This window comes from Terrapene carolina, unplaced genomic scaffold (genome assembly GCF_002925995.2).
Source record: "Terrapene carolina triunguis isolate 2854851 unplaced genomic scaffold, T_m_triunguis-2.0 Scaffold85, whole genome shotgun sequence".
NCBI classification, from domain to species: domain Eukaryota; kingdom Metazoa; phylum Chordata; order Testudines; family Emydidae; genus Terrapene; species Terrapene triunguis.
In genome coordinates, this window is record NW_020664436.1 from 34,716,087 (window position 1) to 34,722,167 (window position 6,081).

At 43.1% G+C, this 6,081-nt stretch overlaps 1 protein-coding gene across 1 annotated transcript in view; it reads right to left on the reverse strand.

The window, feature by feature from the left end:
• Positions 1-6,081, reverse strand: part of TULP4 (TUB like protein 4) — a 97,038-nt gene that overhangs the window by 82,652 nt on the left and 8,305 nt on the right. The gene's annotated exons all lie outside the window — the stretch shown is intronic.

The window sequence follows — 6,081 nt, forward strand, 5'->3', positions numbered from 1 at the left end:
GCTGCTTCAGGGGCGCTGGAACAATTTTTATAGAGGGGATGCTGACAGCCATTGAATCAAACTGTAAACCCTGTATATGATGGAAACCACTTCAAGCCAGGGGGTGTGGCAGCACCCCCAGTTCCAGCACCTATGCGCTGCTCTCCAGACAAAGGGCCCAACCCTGCAGAGACTTACTACTGAGTATGTAGTGCTTACTATCATGAGTAGTCCCATGCAACTGATGGGGCGCTATGCAACAGTACGTGCAATGTCCAGTAATAAGGGTTCCGGCCCATGGGGTCAGATGCTCCAAAGGAGGGCTTGGAGAATAAATGGGGACAGGCTGAAAAATGATGTGAGCCCCATGATTGTTCATTGAACTGAAAAGCCCTGCTACTGAGTGTTGATTAATGTTTGTGAAGCACTTTGGAGATGAAAAAAGCCGTATAATTATGTCCCACTTGAAGCGACAACCAGTCAAATGTCATTCTCTTTAGAAAATTAGAGGAACAGATCCCATTTCTTACTGGTAACTAATTCCTGAAGCAGCAGTTTTGCATTACTGTGGTATATGCAAGAAATCGGGGTTTACAACTCACCTCTAGATTCCTGTGCCCTGGCTGTTGGAGTCTAACGCCCAGATCCTCAAAGGTATGTAGGTACCTAACTCCCATAGATTTCAGAGGTTACAAGCATGGGGCCTGCTCCTACAAATGAATGATTCCAAGTGGAGTGAGGTCAAAGTGCCTTCTAACCAGGGCAGTGAGTAAACAAAGCTGGTCTGCCTCTCAAAGACTCCTGAACTCACAAGGTTTTCAACTTGAGCAAGGAGAACAAGCCATCCAATTACAAGACCAAGGTTCCAATGAGTTAGTACAGTCACCTGATATCCACTACCATCAATGCGTTGGCCCCAAACCATCCTCTCCCCCACACCAAGTGGGAAGATCACCATGGTTCACAGATGAACTACAGCAGATGAAGTGCACACACAGAAAGTTAGATTGCCAGTTGCGCAAAACACATTCTGAATCATTCCACCAGCAGCACAAACAACTTTTACAGAACTTAGCCACTGGAGAAAATCAGGCAAAATGAGCCTCCTATTCCTCCACAGTCAATACAGAAGAGCTATTTTGCATAGTGTAACAGGTAACCGACCCAGACTGCATAGCCCAGCATTGAATATTGCAAAAAACTGTCAGCATACTTCATTGACAGGATCAACTGAATACATACGGAGCTAACATACCCCTGACCAGATCGTATTATTGACCCCACCAGCCCCGACTGAGTTTGGCCTCCTCACACATCACAAAGTTTAAGATGCCCTGAAAAATATTAGGGCTACAACATATAAAACCAATCTATGTTACTCATGGCTGGCAAAAGCCAGTGAAGAACAACTATGCCCACTACTAATGGAAACAGTCAGTGCCTCCTTCAGAGAAGCACATCTATCAAACACCTTGAAAATGCAATAGTTCCTCCAATCTTTAGGAAGCCTGAACCTGAAGCTCTCTCCAACTATCATCCCATCTCCAAACTCCTGTTCCTAGGCAAAATAATTGAGAAAGTAGTAACCACCATGCTTCAACAATATGTGGCATCAGCCAACCTCCTGGATGCCTCACAATAAGGATTCAGATCTGGGCATTGCACAGAGATGGCTCTCGTGACACTAAAAAGTGACCACCTCATGGTGATAGACACAAGTAACAGCTCCTCCTCTCCAAAGGCCCTCAGAGATCCATATTATCCTTACTTCTCTTCAATAGCAACATGAGACCACTGGGAGACAGAGACATGGTAGAGGCTTAGTTGCCCATGCTGTCGACTCTCAGCTATATATCTCATTCTCAATTGATGCAATCACCACCGTTACTATAATGTTAGAAATCCTACAGGAAATTAGTTATTGGATGAAGACCAGCTGGCTCAAGCTGAACCCAAGTACAACTGAAATGATACTGGTTGGAAACTGGCCAAGATGCTCTCTCCACCTTCCAGTGAAGGCATATAGCTCTCATTCATCAAAGTGGTGTGAAACCTCAGGGTCCTTTTTGACTCTTTGTTAAATGTGGATGACCAGGTATCATCAGTTTCCAAAAATGCCCTCTTTCACCTCCAGCTTGCTAAGGAAGTTCATTGTTTCCTCCTGGATGAGGACCCGGCTGCAGTGATCCAAGCATTTGTCATCTCCAGGTTGGATTACTGTCACTCACTGTATCTGAAGCTGCATGGGTTCCAGCTTGTGAAGAATGTAGCTGCCAACTTTCTCCATAAGTCAAGCCACTGTAAGTCCATCAGGCCCATGCTCAAGTCCTTCCATTGGCTCCTAGTCAACTTCCAATGCCAGTTTAAGGTTTTGGTCATCATTTTGAAAGCAATTTATGGATCAAGCCCCAGATACATCAAAGAACAAATTTAAATCTGTGACCCACTGCAACAGCTGTGCTCTTTTGGGATGATGCAGATCGCAAAGCCCCAGATGGAATGCCTGAGAGCTGGGATAAAGCATTCTTGGCTGAGGGAATCAGACTATGGAATAGTCTTCCCGAGGAGATCAGACACATCCAGTCTGACTGTGTTTAGGAAATGTTGCAAAACTTTTGAGAAAACTATTCTACTGTGACACACAATATGAACATTCTCTTCTATTTCCAACCCCTGCCACCTTAATAAAAATACAAAAAAAAAAGCCAAGCAAACAAAAACCTTGCCCCAGGCAGTGTTTCAACCGCAAAAAGGAAGAAGTGCAAGAGACTCCATGAAGTCCACCAGGGACTTCGCTATTGCTATTGATTTTATGCAGAAGGCACTCAGATACTACAGCAACTGTTGGCTGTATCAAAGCCTATGGGCTTGTCTACACTTGAAGCGCTACAGCAGTGCTGTTTCAGTGTAGACACGACTTATGCCAAAGGGAGGGGTTCTGCATCGTCAGAGGTAATCCACCTCCCCGAGAGGTGGTAGCTAGGTCGATGGGAGAATTCTTCCGTCAACCTACCGCTGTCTACATGGGGACTTCGGTCGGCTTAACTATGGCTATGTCTACAGTAGAAACCTTATAGTGGCATAGCTGCACCGCTATAAGGTCTCCCGTGTAGCCGCTCTATGTCGGCAGGAGAGCATCTCCCGAGCGCTGTCCACACCGGCGCGTCTGTTCGAGACACTTATATCGATCGGGGTGTGTGTTTTTTTCACATTCCTGACCAACAAAAGTTTTAGCGACAAAAGTGCTAGTGTAGATATAGCCTTAGGCACTCAGGGATGCGGATATTTCATGTCCCCTGAGTGACATAGCTGGGCTGATCGAATTTTCTAGTGTAGACTAGCCCTAAAATAGATGGATAAGACAATAGCACTAGCAGGAGCTGCTCTGAGTGGCTGCTTCAGGCAGAGAGGGGAGAGAGTATCTTTATCCTTTCCAATGAGGAAAAAATGGTAAGGGATAGGACAAGTCATCTTTGACTGTTGGTGATGAACTGACTGGGGGAGAGAAGTGTGTGACTGAACTGGAGGAAGAGAGGAGGACATGTATGAGAGTAGGAGAGGGAAGAGAAGAGATTAAAGCGCAAACTAGAAGGGGAATCAGGCAAACATATAATACTTCAAAATGTAGAACCTTCCCATCTGCAAGAGTATTGGGGAAGATTTCCTCTCCCAACAAATTAAATGGAACCCCTGAGTTTATATATGTTGGCTACAGCATGGAACTAACACATTTCTTTTGGTGTCAAACAAATATTCAGGTTTCCTCCTTTCTCTGTTAAAAACTTAAAAAAACATTTTGCAGTTCTAGCATAGAAAAGAAAGGAAGCAGAGGAGGTGGGTTGGGAGTGAAGGAGGGACGACACTAAAACTTCACTGAGGACAAGCAGAAAAATTAAAAGATAAACAACCATGGAAATTTAACCTTTACAGTGCACTGTTTTAAAGGTCACAGTATCATTTCCAGGGATGCCTGGAATTATCAATTTTCATGAGTATCAGGTGTGAAAGAAATCAAGAAAATAGGAAAATGAACATTCAAAATTTGACATTTACTTGCCGTTTGCTGTATTACCAAGTGGCGCTGCTTTAGGTAACAGAGAAGGTCCTGAAGCTACTGTAGAATAGAATACCGTGGGCTTGATTCTCATCTCACTCACATGAGTATTAATTAGGCATAACTCTACTGAACTTGGTGAGGTTACGCAAGAATAAAACTGGTGTGAGATCAGAATCCAGTCCTGTACATACATTTCTTTGTGTGTAACAAATATACAGTCCATTCCCTCTAAGTCCTTATCACATAAGTGCATAGTCTGTTCATGTCCTTAGTAATCACCTGGTCAGTCTCGTTCCCTTGGACCTCATGTAATCCCAGTCCCTTTACGTGGACAGAGTATTATGTTGAAGTGCATACTGAAAGCTACCCTCATCTGCACACTGTCTCTGGATAATGCATACAAATATGCACAGCATCAGCTAAATGTGCAAACATGGGGGTTGAGTGGAAAATGTCAGATTACACAACAGCACTCATATAGTGTCAATTTTCGGTTACTAGAAAAAGCATTTGCCTACAGTAAAGATTTTTAACTCAAGTTAACTGATTTCTAGCTAACCTGAATTAGCTAACACATTTGTACATGCTAGTCTTGGCACTCCACAAACATTTGTACCCTGGAACATACAAATGTGATAGCTAATTTGAATTAGCTGGCAATCAATTAACTTGAGTTAAAAACTCAAGGGTGACCAGAGTTTAACCAATGAAACAGAGGTGAAGGACCCCATGGAGAGGATAGTTTAGTCAGGGAATAAAGCATAGGAGTTGGAGCTGGTAGATCTGCTGCTAGTTTGTTTCCACTGACCTCAAGCAAATCATTTAATCCCTGTTCCTCAGTTTCCTCAGCTTCAAAAAGGGAATATGAAATGATCTGCCTCAATAGGGTGGTGTTGCCATAATTAATTCATTACATTTTGCAAAGTACTTTGGGATTCCAGTCCTATGATTCTATGATTGTATTTCCACAGAGCTTGCTTATAAAGTATTTTTTTTATTATTATTATAATATCTCATTAACAATTCCCTAGTGAGCTTCGCATGGACTGTTATTTTTTGTATGGATTTATATTCCAAATTTATGTCACAGGCACCTAGAGCCTGGATCTGACAATTTTTAAGGAATTATAAAGCACATAAATAAAATGATCCAATCCTGATAAAATGCAACTTCTATTTGTACAAGGTAATCTGTCCCCATCCTCTCTCTCAGTGCTATATGACAGACATATTAATTATAAAGTGGATGAACATTGTGGAAGAAGAGACTACTCAAGTAAGGACATGAGTTGAATAGTGAAAGAGCCATTGGATATACTGCAAATGAAAACCAAAGGGCTACCTCAGTGCCCACTATAATTGACACCATGACCAACATATTATGTTGAATTAGGAAAGCAGTAATGGAGAATTTTACATCTGACTTTTTCAAAGCTCAGCAGGGGGTATTCTGTGGTTCAAAAAAATCTTTTTATTTTTATTTTTAAAGGAGATTGATTGCTTCAGGCCCTCGTCTCTCTCAGCTTTATTTTCAAAAATTGGTGGGTCCATTTACTCATTCAAAGATGTAAATGCAAATGCACAACTAATGCATAATTCACAGACACAGTCACTTTTATTGCTTGTGCAAACTGGACAACTGCAAGTTCTAATGACCAGTTAGATAAGTAACTCACATGCCTTATCCCAATTCACTTGAATCACTGAGATAATTGCACAAACGCATTAGGTGCATAACAGCACAGTCCCTTTTTGCATGCATAATTGCACAGGACTAATTTTGAAATGAGGCCCCAAACGTTTCAGTATACCAGGAGTGAAATGGCCTCGGATGACACAGTAATTTAGAATTCACATTGTCCAATGCTTTTGTCTAGTGCAGGGGTCGGCAACGTTTGGCATGCAGCTCGCCAGGGTAAGCACCCTGGCGGGCCGGGCCAGTTTATTTACCTGCTGATGCGGCAGGTTCGGCCGATCGCGGTCCCCACTCGTCGCGGTTCGCCGTCCCAGGCCAAGGGGGGCGGCGAGAAGCGGCGCGGGCCAGG